We start from the raw sequence: 20682 nt of genomic DNA on the forward strand, positions 1-20682 counted from the left end.
TTTACTTGTTGATTGATTACTCGTTTTCGTAGTTATTCTTTCCGTTGCAGTACCAGGTCACTGGGTCTCCTCATCAGGTACATTGGTGGGGAAGCTACTGAGTTTCATTTTGTTACTGGAACCTTTAAGTTTGGGTATTAAAGTCCTTATGTAGGGCATTGGCGCCTGTAGGTATGAAGTGGTTGATGGGTCGACACTGTCAAGCAAGCCACTTACAATAGTCGCGATGGTCCCTTCCCCGCAGGCCACTTCAAAGGACCAGAAGGAGTGCCTGTGGGACGATGCGTTCTAGGTGCTTGTAAGTGGAGCAGAAACAGACCTTGTGAGGAGAACACCTGGTGATGTTGCAGTATCAGTTAATGGACCAGGATGAAGCCTGTAAGTCTGTGTTATTATAATTCTTTTACATGATCTACGACGGGGCTTGTGGGACGGTGTTGTTATATATATGATGCTGGTTGAATGACCAGGAGGGTGCTTAGCGAAGGGAACTATTGCGTTGATTGTGGGTAGATGCGATGGTTAGTTCGTGAGCTGCTACTGTTTTAGTGGATCATGTCAACTTGCTGCTGTCTGAGTCGCGCCTCGTAAGATGCTGCCATGTGTGGACCTTGAATGGCCTCAAGAACAATGCTTTCATGAGATCATACGGGCTCATAGAACCATTATTTCGCGGCTCATAGAACCATTATTTCACGACCGCATCTCAACCTCGTCTTAAAAGGGGCCACACCTCACCCTTATCTAATGCCACGCTTCCCCCTCGTCTACTACCCCCCCACACACCTGGCATACGTCCGTCTTCTACACACCTATATCCAACTTTCACTCGATCACATAAACTCCAACTTACGAGAGAGACTAATCTTGGGGGGGAAGGTGGCACAAAGCGAGTGAATCGGGACACAAAAGTTCGGCAAGCGCGTCAGCCGCTGTGAGGGAAGGTCTGCCATTAGTGTCCATTACAGAGTTCAGGGCGGGAGCTGGTGAGGAAAGTTGGGAATGGATTTCTCAGCATAAAAATAGAGGACATTAGGAATACGTATAATAGCGATTCCTTTCTTCTCTTCCCTTGAATGTGAAACATAAACTTGATCAACTGTCTTTTGTGTGGTAGTTCTTGCCATTTAGGAGTATGAATACGTCACATGGAATCTTTTCTGTTAGCATTTAGAGTTGAGCTTTAAAAAACTCCATTTAACTCCAGTGTTTTATGAGAATTAGTTGAGTAGGATTTTTAGTGTTTAATTAGATTTAGTTGAATAGGATTTTCACCAATGAGGTTAGGGCTTCGTTTAAGGATATTCATAAAGAAAGCTTTTGATCTCTGTGTGTCCAGCAGTTATAGAACACGCCCGTATGAAAAAAATGTGTCCACAATGATGTATACGCATGTGCCCACATACTTAGTATATGTGTCCACAATGATGTATACGCATGTGCCCACATACTTAGTATATATGTGTCCACAATGATGTATACGCATGTGCCCACATACTAAGTATATGTGTCCACAATGATGTATACGCATGTGCCCACATACGTAGTATATGTGTCCACAATGATGTATACGCATGTGCCCACATACTTAGTATATATGTGTCCACAATGATGTATACGCATGTGCCCACATACTTAGTATATGTGTCCACAATGATGTATACGCATGTGCCCACATACTTAGTATATATGTGCCCACAATGATGTATACGCATGTGCCCACATACTTAGTATATATGTGTCCACAATGATGTATACGCATGTGCCCACATACTAAGTATATGTGTCCACAATGATGTATACGCATGTGCCCACATACGTAGTATATGTGTCCACAATGATGTATACGCATGTGCCCACATACTTAGTATATATGTGTCCACAATGATGTATACGCATGTGCCCACATACTTAGTATATATGTGTCCACAATGATGTATACGCATGTGCCCACATACGTAGTATATGTGTCGACAATGATGTATATGCATGTGCCCACATACGTAGTATATGTGTCCACAATGATGTATACGCATGTGCCCACATACGTAGTATATGTGTCCACAATGATGTATACGCATGTGCCCACATACGTAGTATATGTGTCCACAATGATGTATACGCATGTGCCCACATACGTAGTATATGTGTCCACAATGATGTATACGCATGTGCCCACATACTTAGTATATATGTGTCTGCATGATATATAACACTGCTTGTGCAGATCCTCTGTTCCTGGACCTCCCAATTCCTAGAGACTGGAAGACGGAAGTTTCATAAGAAAACTAATGAATTGACGTTTTCCCTCCTAGCTCTTCATCTGTATTTCCCGACTCTCTTCCTCCTCCCTCCTTCTACTCCAGCCCCATCACAACTCTCTCTCTCTCTCTCTCTCTCTCTCTCTCTCTCTCTCTCTCTCTCTCTCTCTCTCTCTCTCTCTCTCTCTCTCTCTCTCTCTCTCTCCCCAAAGCACCCTTTCTCTCCCCAAAATCGGCTCAACATCTCAACATGATGAGAGCAGCTTCACGCATGAATATAAACCCCTTTTCTTATACGACCTTCAGCACGAATAATCGACTCCCTTTGAATCCCACGGTGCGACGACCCTTGTGTGCTGATGACCTAGCCTTGGGTTCTGACCCTTAAAAGGGTCACGTCGAGCTCAAACGATCGTTGACTTTCGTGCTTAAGGGATGATGGATGTTCTAGAAGCTGAACACTCCTGCTGCAGAAGAGGTGGGCCATCCTTCGTGGTGTAGCGGTTAGCGTTGCCGACCATTCACGCCTCGGGGTCGAGCGCACAGGTTCAAATCCTATTTTGTGGCAGTTTTAGTCCACAGTCAACCCAGCTGTTCATCCTTGCCTTAGGGAGATATGTATATGGTCGAGAAAATGGGTACCTGGTTTAGCACTTAAATGCCTGTGCTCTCTCATCTAACATGAAAATAATGGCCTAAATATATTCAAAGTGGAAAGAGAGAGAGAGTATCTTCGCTCGAGACCACACACCACACCTGTGAATTACCCACGACAACGAAACAGATTCAATTTTTTTGAGGAAAAGTAAAACACAAGACTATTCATTCTTGTCCATAGCAAAGGTGTTGAACAGGAGTATTCACTTGTGCCCTTCCCACCCAAAGATGATGATACTGTGTAGACTCACAACAGGTGACACTGTATCCTTCAAGAATTATGGCTAGTCAAGAGCATTATTGTGGATAATCTCGCATGTTTTTAACCCAAAGACACCCCTACCTCCCATACCTGAGCCCCCCCCCCCCCCCTGCATACATTCCAACCGCCCCTTCAACCCGTCCAGAGCAAGACCACACCGCCCCCCTCCTCTTATCAGGCCAACGTAGGTTCGAATCCTGGGTGCGGGCAGTCGGCCCACAGCCAGTCCTAGCTATTCATTTACACCCCCTTGAAGCTGGGCGATAAATGGGAACCTGGCTTAGGCTGGGATGTGTGTGACTGTATGTTTACACCTTAGAAGGAAGACCTGGTACATATACAAGGTTCAGAGAAGGGGCAACACTGCTGAAAAACACTCTCCCCACAACACATTGATTGTGATCATATGCCCTAGCCTAAACCAGGTACCCATCTATCGACCAGCCCTCAGAAGGGAGGATGAACACCTAGGTTGTGTATGGGACGACTACTGTGCTCCCAGGGTTTAAAACCATGCTAGATCGTCCCCCGGCGGGCCCATGCTTAGTCATGGTCAGTAACTCTAACCACTGCACCACGGAGGACCGTGTGTGTGTGTGTGTGTGTGTGTTGGTTAACAAAGGAGCTTATCTGGGCTAAGAAATGTTCATTGTGTATATCGATAGGCGACTGGGGTTCTCCTGAAGGGATTTAAGACTCCAGGAAGGGATTTAAGACTCCAGGAAGGGATTTAAGACTCCAGGAAGGGATTTAAGACTCCAGGAAGGGATTTAAGACTCCAGGAAGGGATTTAAGACTCCAGGAAGGGATTTAAGACTCCAGGAAGGGATTTAAGACTCCAGGAAGCCAAGTGCGTCCCATGTTTTCGCTGATATCGAGATTTTAGATATACCTTTTATTGCGTTTGTTCTCCTCAAGTTTCTTCCCTCCTCTTATGCTGCTTCAACTTGCATGATGTCTCGTGTGTGCTGAATAGACTCATGTGCTTAGTGTTCACGAACTCCTACTGGTGTAGGGAGATCTCTTGTTGTGTGAGTTCCAAATAGGTGACAGGATTCTACCCTGTGGTACCCCCATTTAGTAGTGAAGAATCGTAAGGATACACGTAGGAAGGCCGCTCCTCTCCCCCTTTGTCGAATGCTTGTCCCTTACCACGCCTCCACCATGATCCCCAGGGCCGCGGCGGGTGGAGCGACGCGCGGCACACAGACACGGCCTGGGTGGAGGTGCGGCTGCGGGATCTGAACGACAACCCGCCCCAGTTCCGCCGCCCGCACGCCCACGTCACCGTCAGGGAGGACACCGCCCCCGGCACCCTCTTGGCCTCCCTCCCAGCCACCGACCCGGACATGGTGAGTAAACCCGTGCCATCTGAGTGAGTGACGTGCTCTCGTATCACCCACCACCTCCCTCCCTCGCCATAGAGTTCACCATCCCTGTCACCATTTGATCCCTCATATTCACTATCACCCACCATCACCAGAGTGACCTCACCGTTTGACCACCACACCGTTGTCCTCACCACTGTCCCCCAGGTTCATTGTCGCTACAGAATCTGGTGTCAGAGTCCTGGAAAGTGAAGAAAGAAGTTGAGAGTGAATGTGAATAGAAAGGTAAGGTGCTCATGTTCAGCCGGGGCGAAGAGGTTGGTCTAAGTGTGGGTTTGAATGAGGAGAACGTGGAGGAGGTGGAATTACATTAGATATCTGAGAGTGGACGTACTTCTGGTATACATCCCCGAGCTTTTGGGCAGTTGATTTCGTGATATCATCACTGAATCAACACCATTGTGGATAATCACTATCCCCGATGAATCCAAATCAATTCATTGGCCACTCGTATAACACTATCTTCACCATTGGATCATCATTACTACAAGTATTACCACATCGTATACATCACCACCTCAGCTGGATCACTACCACTCATCTCTTTATCTAGATCATCATTACCTTCTCCGTTCGAGTATTACCATCACCACAACATCATTGTAACCTCTGGTTCTCCACCACCCATTCCCACCACACTGGTCAGAGCACCGCTAGTCATAACTCCCTCCATTCCCATCACTACACGACCCAAACTATCATTACGACATTACACTAACTACCATATAACTTTTAACTCCCATCACTATACAACCTTAACTTCTATCACTACCACCATACGAGCGTAACAGACTAGTTTGAACGAAGCCTGCTTCTTAAATGACCCTTGACCCAGTGAGAGGTAGTAGCATTTCAGATTAAACGAGCCTACACAAGCGGTGATCTAAATAGCATATGTGAGGTCGGTGAAAACCTGGAAAGCAGAAATCGTAACCTAATTTCATATTCACTGTAAACTGCTTCTTCGATCGTATAGAAACCATCTTGATGATCTCAAATCTTATAGGCCAGCAGACATGAACGGAACATACTAAGACACTGAATTAGGCATTTAGACTTGGATGACACAATCGAACAGAAGTGGATAATAAACTTGAGCAATACAATGTATCCCCTTCGGAGAGTCTCTTCCCTTCGTAAGATGGAAAAGAACGAGTCAAAGGAAGAAACAATGCTAGAATAACTACATCAATGAACGACTCAAGCAAAAAAAAAGAGAGAAAAACGCACCACCACACCACCACTGTCACCATATCATCACCACGATATCACCATCATCACCATCACCATCATCATCATCACCTGGGCTGAGGGACAGCCTAGCCTACCTTGGTCGTACGGTCAACATCAAACTGTAGCGTTCAGCTCGCACAGCGTTTCCGTCTCGCATAACCTGCTCAGCGCCTCCGGCCAGGCAGGTCTTCCGCCAGTTAATCCGTAGCTTCTCTCAAAGTCAGCGTAGAAGGGGGGTCGAAAGGGGCGTTCGAGACCCGAGGGAATGGGCTTTGATCTCTGATCGCCATTAATATGGAACGGTATATGTATATGTCATTGCGTAAACGATAGCGAACTTGGAACACAAAATGATAGACGAGTGGCTCATGGCCAAAGCAGAATGTTTGAATCTCCAAAAAAAACAAGGGATAAGTCGTCCTCTAAACTTTAGACAGGCATGAATACCACCTTCACCCTTCTCTTACCTCGGATAGACAGTCGCTTCTACTAAAAAAAAAACGAATCTCTATCCTGGGCGTCACATGTTGCACACACACATGGCATTCACCACATAATCGCAACATCAACACAGAAGCAACAGACAAACTGGATAACCTCAGAACACCAACTGGCACCAAGATTGGACAAGAATAAGAATCCCTTGGTATGCTCTGTACTTCATCCGCTCCACCTTGAACTACACTTCACCAGCCTGGCTTGACCTGGCCATCCACCCTGTCAACAGCAAGTGCAACAAAGTTGCCAACTAGACAGAACACTCAAGAGGAATTGCTGGCTACCTAGCAACCACAGACGCTGTACACTGACACGATGAAACAAAGATCTTCCCGATACAATTCCACTTTAACATGCCTCCCATCCAAACTACCCCCGTAACAAGCAAACTAAAAGTTTACCCCAGCGTTACGCTATAACAGCCTGTATTCACAGAAACCCTCATCCCTCAACCAACCAAAACACCGATGATAAAACATGTAAACAACGAATTACCCCCCACAAGGCACTGAGGGAAACGCCCAGCCAAACAGAGTCTGAAAACACCAGTCCGCCAAACCCATCTGAAACAACACGCTCTAGACGTATGCGAATCACACTTTGTCGTTTGTACTCTGGACACCATCCATTTCTGAAACATTATAAATAATGATAGCATTCATCAAGGCCCAAGAATGCAACTTGCATAACTGAATTCACGAAACACGTCGACCTAAATTGTCGTGCACTCACATCTCGCACACAGCACACACACACAAATCACCCTAGTCCATGACTTGTGGCTCTGCCCAGTGGACGTGGCTGGCTGCCGGAGTGCTGCAGGAACCTCATAGAAGATCAAAGGCTCTCCAGGGGCAGGAAGGTAAAGTTTCCAGTAAGTATAATAAAGAATATATATATATATATATATATATATATATATATATATATATATATATATATATATATATATATATATATATATATATATATATGGAATGTGTGTGTGTGTGTGTGTGTGTGTGTGTGTGTGTTAACGGACTCCTTCTGTTCAAGGTTACACCGCAGTGTGAAAAGTCCCTTTTGGTGAGGCTGCATTATTCAGAGTACAATCTCGTCAAAGAGCTTCTCACTCCAAAGGAGTGTACACTTCCCTGCTCCTGGAAATAGCGCAGCGTTGAGCTGCAGGATGCTTGTAGACAGATCTTGGGTAACACCAGGAATCTTTCATGGCAAAATTGTGCTTGTGAGATATATGATAACCTCAGGGCCTTACTCATAACGCCTCTCTCTCCAGTGGCTGAACCTCAGGGCCTTACTCATAACCTCTCTCTCCAGTGGCTGAACCTCAGGACCTTACTCATAACTTCTCTCTCTCCAGTGGCTGAACCTCAGGACCTTACTCATAACCTCTCTCTCTCCAGTGGCTGCTGCTCAGGGCCTTACTCATAACCTTTCTCTCCAGTGGCTGAACCTCAGGACCTTACTCATAACCTCTCTCTCTCCAGTGGCTGAACCTCAGGACCTTACTCATAACCTCTCTCTCCAGTGGCTGAACCTCAGGACCTTACTCATAACCTCTCTCTCTCCAGTGGCTGAACCTCAGGACCTTACTCATAACCCCTCTCTCTCCAGTGGCTGAACCTCAGGACCTTACTCATATCCTCTCTCTCCAGTGGCTGCTCCAGCCCAACACTGTGCAATTTCAAGTTGCAGGAAAATTTAGGTTCCCCCCCTTTTGCAGTGAGTAGATTCACTTGTTTCCTTGAGTATCCAGTTCTTTATGATTGTCAAGTGTGATTTACCTACTTGCATGTGAGATGTGAGTGTGACAGTCGTGGGGGCTCATCACTTATCCTCACTCGTCTCTCATACATTCATTTATTTATTGTCATAACGCATTTTACTTCATCTTTACCGATATCACTCGACGTGTCTACTGGTCTTCCTACATTAATGCTTCCTCATGTACTTACTGACACTCACAAGGGCCATGTATCGGGTAAATGTCGTCTTAGACTCATCCTTAACAGCTGAAGAAGATTTTGAGAGATGTATCTTCGGTTTGGTGGATGTAGTGACTTCCCGTTCACTTCTCCAACGATGACGAGTTCACTGGACTTGAAAGACCCAACCAACCTGACGTTTACCTTACCTTACCTCCTCCTCCCGCTAGGTCCTCCTTCCGCTAGGTCCTCCTTCCGCTAGGTCCTCCTACCGCTAGGTCCTCCTCCCGCTAGGTCCTCCTACCGCTAGGTCCTCCTCCCGCTAGGTCCTTCTGCCGCTAGGTCCTCCTCCAGCTAGGTCCTCCTTCCGCTCGGTCCTCCTCCCACTAGGTCCTCCTCCCGCTAGGTCCTCCTTCCGCTCGGTCCTCCTTCCGCTAGGTCCTCCTCCAGCTAGGTCCTCCTTCCGCTAGGTCCTCCTCCCGCTAGGTCCTCCTACCGCTAGGTCCTCCTCCAGCTAGGTCCTCCTACCGCTAGGTCCTCCTCCCGCTAGGTCCTCCTACCGCTAGGTCCTCCTCCCGCTAGGTCCTCCTACCGCTAGGTCCTCCTCCAGCTAGGTCCTCCTCCAGCTAGGTCCTCCTCCAGCTAGGTCCTCCCCTTGCTCGGTCGTCTGGTTGGCCTCCAGGGGGGGGAAAAAACCTACCCGTGGTCTGAAAGGAATTTAGTGGTGGTTATTTCTTCCTTATCTTCGCTGTAGATGGAGGCTGTCTGGTACCCCAATCCAAGAGGGGGTCCTACTGATTTACCCCCCCTTCCTTATATCCTTCCACACACACACACACACACACACACAGCCTCAGGGTTAAGGCCTTGCATCCTTACAGTGGTACACCCACTTCTTCACAGAGAACAAGATTAAGATATCTTTTGTATTGTTTCCCCCACAGCTACGCTGAATTTTTTACTCACTCTGTTATCTTAAGCTTATGATATTATTTTTTGTTTCTCTCTCTCTCTCTCTTTTACCAGATGGGATGAGGAAATATGAAGTATTATCTTTGTAACGAAAGATATCATTGTTGATTTTCCAGGCGAAACTTGGTTGAGTCGTCCACCACCCCAGTGAAAAGCGTAACACATGTTCACAGTAACCAGGATCCCTCTACACCCTGGTTTGGTCTTCGACATTGATTCGGAAAATCTTGTGTGTGTGTGTGTGTGTGTGTGTGTGTGTGTGTGTGTGTGTGTGTGTGTGTGTTCCAGTTAGATCACTTTCCCTCTGCCTCTATGATAGTGATGCGAGTTTTTCACTCTCAGGGTAAATCATTCTTGTCGTGCAAGTAAGACAGATTTCCATAATTCGACTAAAATTATGGTTTAACTGTTCGGTGGGTGCATTGCTATTTGACAAATTGTCCAAAAGTCATAGTCTAGTGGCGGGTTTGCCCTCACACCGCCGTCTGGGTTCTCTCTCTCTCTCTCTCTCTCTCTCTCTCTCTCTCTCTCTCTCTCTCACACACACACACACACACACACGCACACACTATAGCTAAACTGTCTCTCTCTGGCGCAGATGAAGCAGCAGGGAGTGGAGTACCGTGTGGAGGGTGGGTGGGGCGCCCTGAGCGTGGACGGCAGCGGGGGCGTGAGGCTGTGGCGCGCCCTGGACCGTGAGGCTCCCGGCGGGGAGGTGGGTGTGGCCAAGGTGGTGGCGGTGGACGAAGGTGGCCTCCCTTCCTCCCTCTCGTCCACAGCCACCCTCACCATCACCGTGACGGACGTTAACGACTGTCCCCCGCGTCTCTTACCTCCCACCCTCCTACATGTGACCGAGGGCGCTCCTGCCTCCCTCCTGGGCCTCCTCACAGCTACCGACGACGACGTGTGGGCGCTGGCCCACGGCCCGCCCTTCAACTTCACCCTGGCCCCCTCCAACCCCGCCCACGTCCTCGACACCCTCGCCATCAAGCATGACCCAAGTGAGTAGAAGTGCTAGACTCGCTTACTGAACTCCCGATCACCTTTACCTGCTGGTTTTCACTATGTTGATATCAAGTGATATTGTCTGGAAAGTGTTGTTGCTTTGTGCAGTCGTCATCTGCAACACCCCAGGTGTAATCTTAGGTCAGGTAGGTTCAGGAGAGATTCGCGTCGTGCCTAAAGGGACGTGATCTTTCCTGCATAAGTTAGTGTTGCCCTAGAGGACCAGGTTTAACTGCTTTATGGCTCTTTAAGTGTAAGCTTATTACTTCAATGCTATTTGCCAGGAGCACAGGAGGAAAAGATTTGGTTTTTTATATATATATTTTGATTTGATATATCACGATCTACCGACCGGTAAATAGATTCAAGTATTTCTATAACTTACGACGTATTTATGGAGTGAGCATCTTCTAAGTGTTGGAGAGTAACAGAATCACATACCCAGTTAACACTGATATCCACACAAGGACACCGATGCTGAACCTCGAGCCCGAATACTACAATTACTTGTCGAGATCGACAGCAATATCTCCCTCGAAGAAAGAGTTAGCGAGCCAGCGACAAGGACCACACCAGAGATGTGGGTGTGGAGGCCACAGGGAACGTGGAACCCCATCGTTGCAAGCGAGAGGATGGTTCTCTTCCATCTTGAAGGAATGGAACGAAATGTTTTTATGGCTGGCACGAAACACAGACATTTTCATCAAGTAGATTCCCACTGTTGGAATCTCCAACCCAACAAATCTTTCTTGATTTTCGAGTTGCTGATTTCAGACGAGGTCGTTTCATTCATTCATCTTTATGTGGTTCAGCAGACGTCATATTAGGTGGAAAGATCGTGATCTCGTAGATGTTCATGGCTCCCATGTTTCACCACTTATGTCATCCTGTTCGTCCTCTGCCTCAAGGGAAAAATAAAGTCTTAGCCTAGAGTCTTGGAGTGGAAGCTCCTTGCTGATGTAAGTCACAGACGTGATCCGTCGGGGCTCCCCCTCCACAACTATGAGCACGGCCAAAAAAACAAAAAAAAAGCATCGACGTCGATCGCCTTTTGCGATTCAACCCACAGCTAAGGTTTGCAGGAGGAGTCAAACCTCTGTACCTCTGCCAATCCTACAGAGTTTCCCAATAACTGCTACAAATCCTTCCAGGGAGTCTTTCTTACTATATCTTTTCGTGTCCTTATCACACAGCTTAAGAAAACTTACGAAATATCTATACCACTGCAGTAAAACTCTTCCAAACCTGTGCATCCCCCCACGACAACTCTTTCAACCTAAGAACAAGACTACAGTGGCCTCGCAAGTATCCTTTATCGAAGTCTCGAACGTTTTCCTTCAGTTAAACGAATCGAGTACTACAAAGCTTAGGAAGACCTTAAAAAGACGGTACCTAAATCCAAACAAGTCCAAAGTAACCCCTAGCATTACGTAACCCAATCGAATCGAACCCTGTAAATCTCATGTGATGAAAAGGTATTGTTTTAGAAGATCTAAATCCGCGGTCGTAACAAATTGTCATAGCATGAAAAATTGTCGTCCCTCTTAACCCCCTTTTAGCACTAGGGTACAATCCTTTAATTCGACGGTTTTAGTAAAAGATTTACCATTTACCTGATGAAGAAACACGTCCATTAAACTAGTTTAGAACAGAAAAAAGATAGTTTTCGTGTGAAGAAATGACTCATAATCACTATGATGCAGATCTTAATAATATCATCTGTTGCAATCACTTCTTCTCAATTTTAAGGTTGGAGGGGTGTGTGTCATATCAGGTGCCTGTATTTTCAAAGACATTATGTTACATAACTGTAAGACTCTTGGCCAGATGCTACAGATGAATGACACGTCCTGTGACCTCTGTAAGTCTTTCTCGTCCAATGGCAGGTGCAGACAGTGGACGTGGTGGGGCTGAGGTGTGGACATTAGGTCCCGTGGACAGGGAGGAGCATCGCCAGCTGACGGCTGAGGTGGTGGTGGCTGATGCTGGGGGGTTGGCAGCCACACAACCCGTCACTGTCATCATTGATGATGTCAACGACAACCCCATGAAACCTGCTGCCAAGACTGTCTACCTCTGGAAGACTCAGGTGACCTTACCTCACCTCTAACTTCTGTTTCGTTGCTCAGCATGTTCTACACCCGAGAGACGTAGTCCTTATTATTCTACACCCACCACCTGTTTCGTTGACGTATATATATATATATATATATATATATATATATATATATATATATATATATATATATATATATATATATATATATATATATTATACTATTCGCCATTTCCCGCGTTAGCGAGGTAGCATTAAGAACAGAGGACTGGGCCTTTGAGGGAATATCCTCACATGGCCCTCTTCTCTGTTCCTTCTTTTGGAAAATTAAAAAAAGAAACGAGAGGGGAGGATTTCCAGCCCCCCGCTCCCTCCCCTTTTAGTCGCCTTCTACGACACGCAGGGAATACGTAGGAAGTATTCTTTCTCCCCTATCCCCAGGGATATATATATATATATATATATATATATATATATATATATATATATATATATATATATATATATATATATAGATATATATATATATATATATATATATATATATATATATATATATATATATATATATATATATATATATATATGTGTGTGTGTGTGTGTGTGTGTATACCCACGTCGATCACTTTTGTACTCCCACACATACTGGTTTCATGATGATGTTCTAACAGCAACAAATCAGTCACTTTGAGGAGTGTTAATGGATTAATTAACAGTCTGTAAAACCATCAAGGTTCAGTGATTTTTGTTAATTAGAATTACCCTTTTTCAGTGGGGTATGTACTTAGTGGTAGTTAATTAGCAGTGGTTTCAGCATTAATGATCTCGGTCATGGTTGTTCATGTTGATCAGGTGTTCCTGAAATGTTTTCAGTCTTTTATAAGCTGTGGCTTACAGAGGCAAGGTAAAATGTACCCTAGTGGTGGACTTTACGGGACTAATTGACATCAAGTTGAAGCATCCAGTTTTTATGAACATTCTTTTGGTGTTTTTGTTTTGAAACACACACACACACACACGTACAGGGGCCTGAACATACAGGAGGGTGAAAGGAGTACAGGGAATAGAGTGAATTGGAACGATGTGGTATACCGGGGTCGACGTGCTGTCAATGGATTGAGCCAGGACATGTGAAGCGTCTGGGGTAAACCATGGAAAGTTTTGTGGGGCCTGGATGTGGAAAGGGAGCTGTGGTTTCGGTGCGTTACATATGACAGCTATGACGATTATTTAGCTAGCATTTTGTTTTCAGTTCATATTCGAAGTTAAGGGCCACATAGCTAGCATTTTGTTTTCAGTTCATATTCGAAATTAAGGGCCACATATTCAGAGATCTTAGATATAAACCCAATGCAACGTTCTTCTTAATTTCTTCAGGTTAATATCTGAAAAAAATAGACATGTAGATAACTACCTAAATGAAATAAGATTGCTACAGACTGTGAATTTCAGTGACTGCATTTCCACGTATGATCAAAACATTCAATAAAGCAACCTTCCCTTCTGTGTTTTTCCCCCCGACTCGACTTCAACCTTAACGCTGTAGTTATTCCTAAAATACAAGTTGTCTTGTCAGTATTTCAACCTTAGTAATTACCTTCACCGTGATATCATAACCGGGTCGGGAAGAACATGGTTAGCTGATGCACAACACTGTGACAAGACAAACCAATGGTATGATGACACTCGCAGGGTGGAGGTGGAGATGCTGCTCTTGGGAGAGTCTATGTGGAGGATCCAGACGACTGGGACTTGGAGGACAAGTCCTTCTCATGGGCAGGACCTCCCCACCCACTCTTCACTCTACAGCCCGACACTGGGGAGGTCTTTTCCTCGACGCATCTCGTAGAAGGAAGGTAAGACTATGAAGATAGTAAAGATGGGTCTAGGAAACATATTTAGGATGTGGGGTTAGAGGTCCTATTGTTATCAAAGATAATGCTCTCTTGGAGAAATTGAAATTTAGGAATTCATACAAGCTGTTAGCGAGGTAGCGTTAAGAACAGAGGACTGAGCCTTTGAGGCAATATCCTCCCTTGGCCCCCTTCTCTGTTCCTTCTTTTGGAAAATTATGTATATTCCTATGAGTCCATGGGGAAAATGAAACACAAGTTCCCAACTGCACTTTCGTGTAATAATCACATCATCAGGGGAGATACAAGAAAGAAATATAACAGTCAGTTGATATACAACGAAGAGACGTAGCTAGAACTCCATCATCCCCTGATAATGTGATTATTACACGAAAGTGCACTTGGGAACTAATCGTGCTTCATTTTCCCCGGGGACTTATAAAAATATACTTGATCATTCTACCACTGAAACACTCAATCTTCATATTGCACAACAACTGGTAAATATGAAGCCATTAAGATGAACCGAGGCCACCAAAAATCCAAACAACAGAGCTGGAGGTGGTAACTGCTTCACTACAGTGTCATGTTATCTTGTTCAGAACTTTTCTTGGAGTCTGTTAAAGATAGCAAAAAGTTTGAGCTTTTCTGCTACATAGAAAGGGACTTAATGGTGTTTTTTTTTTACATATGGGAATCTTGACATTAATACTGTCTTTTTAAAAAGTTTGTGTATCGTAATTCGAATACAGATATTACTTTGAACCACAGGTATCTGAAAAGTATAAAGAATAAGAAGAGGAGCGACGACAGAAATGGTCATTTCATGTTGTAATTCTTAATTTCATCATCTCCTCAACTGTCTCAGTTAGTTACGTAAGTTTACACTTCCTTCTTTTCCTTTATATTTCTTTTATCTTTTCTGGCGGAACCACATCAGGTACGAGCTGCACTTCAGCGTGTCTGACCGAGTGTGGGGCCAGAGGGACGTGGCAGCCAAGGTGACTGTGGTGGTGAGGTACTTGTCTCCTGAGGCCCTGGCTCACGCCGTTCCCGTCTCCCTCACGCCTACCACACCCGCAACACTGGCCACTGGCTGGACGCCCACGGTAAACACTCCTCTCTCTCTCTCTCTCTCTCTCTCTCTCTCTCTCTCTCTCTCTCTCTCTCTCTCTCTCTCTCTCTCTCATCTTGGTAGTAAACTATACAGCATTTGTGTCTAGATTTATCATCTGGTGATATGAAATGATGTTCGTTTGTTTTGTTTTATTTTACTGTAATCTCAGGACAGTACTTCTACCTGGTGGTGTTCGAATGTCCTTATCTTTTGCTCTCGTCTGAGGATCGAAACCCGTTTTTACAGAATTAGTTCCCATATAATTTACGTACCTTTATGCCTTTATCTGGCCCGAGGGAATGGAGTTTGTAGTGACATCATGCTAACACCGCCGCCTCTCATTGCTTAACATAGAGGTATTGAATGTGCTGAGTATTGTCTACCTATATCTTCTTAATCGTGAATAACTCGTGTGAGTAAATGATCACAGAGTTCTCCATACCAGTCACAGTTGGCATTAGGTCTGTGAGTACAGAGAACTGCTTGTGTTGTATAGCGATTACCCTAACGGGGTTGTTAATACTAATCATAATGTTCAAGAGAAGTGGTTAACAACCCTTCTCCACTTATGAGGCTCTTCCATTTATATGTGGAATACCCTGGTCGTGCCATACGGAGTTTCACTCACGTGTGGTGTATTTCAGCACGGTGGCGGAGGCCTGGGCACCCTGGCGGAGGCTGTGACGAAGGTGGTTGGGAGGGAAGCCGAAGCTGTGGAGATCGTCAGTGTCTATGGCCTGCCAGCCCTCACCACCTCAGGTCCAACGCCACTGAGAACCTCTTCCCCAGACGCCGCCACCAGCCCTAGTGTCCCCGACTTGTCGCCTCCTGCGCCACCCAGCGCATGCGTGTGGCTGAGCGTGAAGCAAATGGGAGGGAGTTTCATGGACCCCATCAAACTGCATGGGTTGCTAGCCCTCCACTTACAGTATGTGAGTACCCTAAATAGATGCTGACCTTGACCTTGTGGGACCATCATGACACTTTAGACATTTGATCTTGACATTTGTTTCCTTCTCTGACACACGTGTAATATTTGTCCCACCGTAACAGAAAACTGTGAACTAAAATCACCATATGATAGTCTTCTGTCGTCACTGAATAAAACTCGCGAGAGATAACTTAGGCGAGAGTTTCAAATTCATCAGATATTCTGTGTACTCGTGTTTAAGGGAGTAGTTCATGGTTTCCCTGGTGTGTGTTGCTAACTGTATTCGAATATACAAAGCAGGATCCAGCCTGTCTGATATAGGGGAGGGAGAATATAGTTATTCATACATCAATCTTCGCTGATCTTCACAACTTTCTGTGTCCTGTGTTGCAGTAGAATTTCTATCATGATATGGAAGCGTATTCTTGTTCGTGTCTAAACAGTATATCAACAGTGCTTAACCGAAATGGATCTCCCCAAAAAACTAATTTGATCAGGCTCTCTTTCTCTCTTTTCCGACCTGATTCTCTCTCTCTCTCTCTCTCTCTCTCTCTCTCTCTCTCTCTCTCTCTCTCTCTCTCTCTCTCTCTCTCTCTCTCTCTCTATCCCTCGGGAGTTTTGGTAAATCTTTGGCTATCTTTTGGCTATCTTCCTCTCTTTTCCGACCTGTTCAGAATCTCTCTCTCTCTCTCTCTCTCTCTCTCTCTCTCTCTCTCTCTCTCTCTCTCTCTCTCTCTCTCTCTCTCTCTCTCTCTCTCTCTCTCTCTCTCTCGGGAGTTTTTGGTAAATCTTTTGACGTAACCTTCAACATCTCACCTGGAGTATTTGTCAAGGTGTGGCGTGAAGTGTTTCCTTTGGAAACTTCCTCTCCCAGTACCTAAAACGGGCGGTATAATTAGTCAGTGAGTTAACTATAGATGGATCAGTTTGGAAAAGAGGAGAAGAAGAACTAGCTTGAATTACGGAAGTTACTGGGATAATTTTGGTTTAGGGTAAGAATATCTATCGATAGAATGAGTCGAATCAAAACTGTCTTTTTATGAAGGTATATAGTAATTCCAAGCAAGAATGAAGGCAAGATAAACTAAAAAGGATAAAAGTTTCAGTGCCGGATGCATGCTGTTCCAATTGAGAGAGGCATTAGAACAAGAGCCATTAGATGAAAATAACTGGAATGAAGTTTCGGGAGAAAAACGGTCACAGAACTTCAGTCCTTTCAAGATAACCTCCGCTGCATAGTCAACACAGCTGGAGGCATCTCACCCGGCGAAGCAGATAATGTTTCATGGAAAGCTTGTATAAAACTTATGCAAAGATGACCAATGAGAACTCCCAAAATGCTATTGTTAGAGTTTCAAAGGACGTGAATAGGAGGATGATATGTTTGATTAGAAGTAAGAGATAAGGTAGTGATTGGAACCCTAACGTCCATTCAAAAGTAGAATAAGAGGAGGAATAGGTTGTGTGGTCGTGACAGGAACTCGTGTTGCGTGTTTATTTATTCCAGACTGTTAAGAATGGGAATAATGAAGGGCTTCGACTCCACCAGAATCATCCTGAGTCGAACCAAACCATTCTCCTTGGTGTACATTGAAATCCCCGAAGTGGAAGATATCGGGACATGGGTGTGTGTGATAGATCAACTCTTCGCGACAGGATGTTAAGTTTTCGCAGAAGTAAACATACTCGAGGGGCAACATAAGCGGGAAAAAAATACACGCGTCATTAAAGCAGTGTCATATAAGGTAAAGGTATTATAAGCTTCAAACGTTGGGAGACAAGATCCAGGAGGCGAAGAGTAGCTGGTTGTGTAAAATGATAGGTACAGACGCCCCCCTTGGTGCGAAATAAAAAAAACTATGACAAATATTATACTCAGAGGTCTGATAGTGAAAGAGAAACGCAGGCTTGACCTGTGTTATGAATATGATTAAAGTCGTGTCACTGAGAGAAGAAAGAAATTAGTTCTTTTCATGAAAGATATTGATTTCAAAGGCCCCTTAAAACTATTGGGTGATTTACCATGATTCATGCTGGACTGACTCCAAGTATCAGCATTAGTTTTCAGATGTTCTAGCCTCAATCTTTGCCTGATATTTTATTTCCTTCACATCCATCAGCTTGAGAAGATCATGAACCTACGGGTGGCGGTGGAAGACACGCATATCATTGAGGACAAGAACGGAGAGGCGATGTCTAGCTTCTCTGTGTCCTCTCCCTCTGACAAGACGACCCCACAGAATCCATCCTCTGTTGCATCCTTAGCATCTGTATCACTTCCATTACAGGTAATACCTTTCAGTGGTCCTCTGTTGGGATGGGACACACACACACACACACACACACACACACACACACACACACACACACACACACCTGTGGATGTGGCTATATCTCTGACGTTTCGTTCCCTTTGGAAACACACACACACACACACACACACACACACACCCCGACACTCCAGAGAGAGAGAGAGAGAGGCCTTAGCATTCAAGGTCTCCAGGCTGTTCTATCCAAACCCCCCACCTCCTTAGTTTCTTCCACCTAACCTCGCACACCCTCGCTCCTCCCTCCTCTTTCAGGTGGTCGACACCAACTTAACCTCACTGGTGACGCCGCGATTGGCGCGAGCCCATGACTGCCACACCCTCCCACGCTACAGGGATGATACCTGCACCCCAACTTCTTGCCTCAACGGCGGCCGCTGCGTGAGAACGGATACCGGCAACAGGTAACTCTGAAATGTCTTTATCGAGGATGTAAGGCATGTGTGCGAGTAGGAAGAGAGGAAAGTGAATGGTTACCGGCAACAGGTAACTCAGAAAAGTCTTTATCGAGGATGCTTATAAGGCATGTGTGCGAGTAGGAAGAGAGGAAAGTGAATGGTTACCGGCAACAGGTAACTCAGAAAAGTCTTTATCGAGGATGTAAGGCATGTGTGCGAGTAGGAAGAGAGGAAAGTGATTGGTTACCGGCAACAGGTAACTCTGAAAAGTCTTTATCGAGGATGTAAGGCATGTGTGCGAGTAGGAAGAGAGGAAAGTGATTGGTTACCGGCAACAGGTAACTCTGAAAAGTCTTTATCGAGGATGTAAGGCATGTGTGCGAGTAGGAAGAGAGGAAAGTGAATCGTTACCGGCAACAGGTAACAACTCAGAAAAGTCTTTATCGAGGATGTAAGGCATGTGTGCGAGTAGGAAGAGAGGAAAGTGATTGGTTACCGGCAACAGGTAACTCTGAAATGTCTTTATCGAGGATGTAAGGCATGTGTGCGAGTAGGAAGAGAGGAAAATGAATGGTTACCGGCAACAGGTAACTCTGAAAAGTCTTTATCGAGGATGTAAGGATGTGGGTGTATGTGAGTGTGGGTGTGTGCGTTTGTGTCTGTGTGTAAAATTACCTATTTGTATGGTATGGGGAAGGAGTTCGACCCTCGTAAGGGTCCCGCCTCTTGAATATTCTTTACGATCATACAACTTTTTTTTTTTAATTTCTAAATACTGTCTACATTTTCAGACGCATCACTTAGGTTATTCACTCCAGCCACAATTCCGTTACAGTAGAAAAAAAAAGAAAATCTTCATCTTTTCTCATTGTTTTTCCCTCAATATCATGCACATAATCTCTTCTTGATCTTCCTCTGATGCTTGCAAGAACTGATCATTCTTAGCATCGTCCGTTTCACATGTAAACTTGTGGGTTTCAATCACGTTTTCTATCCTCTTTATCCACTCCTCTAGTGAACGCAAGATGTTACAACCCGACAGTTCGACTTCATTTGGTCATCTGTGATTACCTCTTTCTGCAATACAAGAGAGACTTTTACACTATTTGGGCCCCATTACTTAAACTATCTTCTGCAGTATGCCTTTCATACTCTGTCCTACTCTCAATTTACAGATTACCTCACATTTGCTCCCTATTTTTAGCTCAGGACAGACAATCTTCTTAGGTAATACAGTGTGAAGCAAAGATACTGCGATGATAATGTAAGTTTCAACGTCTTAAATGCCTTTTGTCCACGTTTCTCTCTCGCAGGTGTGTGTGTCCCGGCAAGTCATGGGGACCTCAGTGTAAGATTCTCGCCCGCACCTTTACAGGGTCTGGCTGGGTTTGGGTCCGGCCTCTTCCTCCTTGTCTCCCTACCACCCTCTCTTTACGCCTCCTTACTCGGCGGACACAGGCGATCATCCTCTACTCTGGACCGCTGTCGTTTACAACCCATCCACGCTACCCGCCCGCCCCCATGATGGTGTTACAGCTGGTGGATGGGCGGCCACAGGTGGTCATAGAAGGAGCGAGAGGCCCAGTTAAACTACAAGTGGACGTCCCAGTTAACACCGGGAGCTGGCACACACTTCACCTGCACTTCAATGCTCAGGTAATATCTTCACTTATCTCAAGTGTTCTTTGAGTCAGATAACGAAGGCTAGACATACAATCTCTCCTCATTTCTGTCCTCCATATCATCAGATACACGTACCTTACTTCTCTGTGAATAAGGAAAGAGTTCCAGGTGGT

The 20682-nt window shown here is 45.2% G+C and overlaps 1 protein-coding gene across 12 annotated transcripts in view; it reads left to right on the plus strand.

Annotated features, from left to right (window-relative positions):
- Positions 1 to 20682, plus strand: part of LOC139746178 (putative neural-cadherin 2) — a 760037-nt gene that overhangs the window by 498701 nt on the left and 240654 nt on the right. The window contains exons 13-21 of one of the 12 annotated variants that reach the window (XR_011712089.1): positions 4356 to 4532; positions 9795 to 10200; positions 12091 to 12293; positions 13953 to 14116; positions 15054 to 15222; positions 15875 to 16162; positions 18282 to 18449; positions 18744 to 18892; positions 20200 to 20542. The exons of the other annotated variants lie outside the window; for them this stretch is intronic. The gene's annotated coding sequence lies outside the window, so the exon portion shown is untranslated. The remainder of the gene's footprint in view (positions 1 to 4355; positions 4533 to 9794; positions 10201 to 12090; positions 12294 to 13952; positions 14117 to 15053; positions 15223 to 15874; positions 16163 to 18281; positions 18450 to 18743; positions 18893 to 20199; positions 20543 to 20682) is intronic. 12 annotated transcript variants of the gene reach the window in all.

Source organism: Panulirus ornatus, chromosome 64 (assembly GCF_036320965.1).
Source record: "Panulirus ornatus isolate Po-2019 chromosome 64, ASM3632096v1, whole genome shotgun sequence".
In the NCBI taxonomy this organism is placed as follows: Eukaryota; Metazoa; Arthropoda; class Malacostraca; order Decapoda; family Palinuridae; genus Panulirus; species Panulirus ornatus.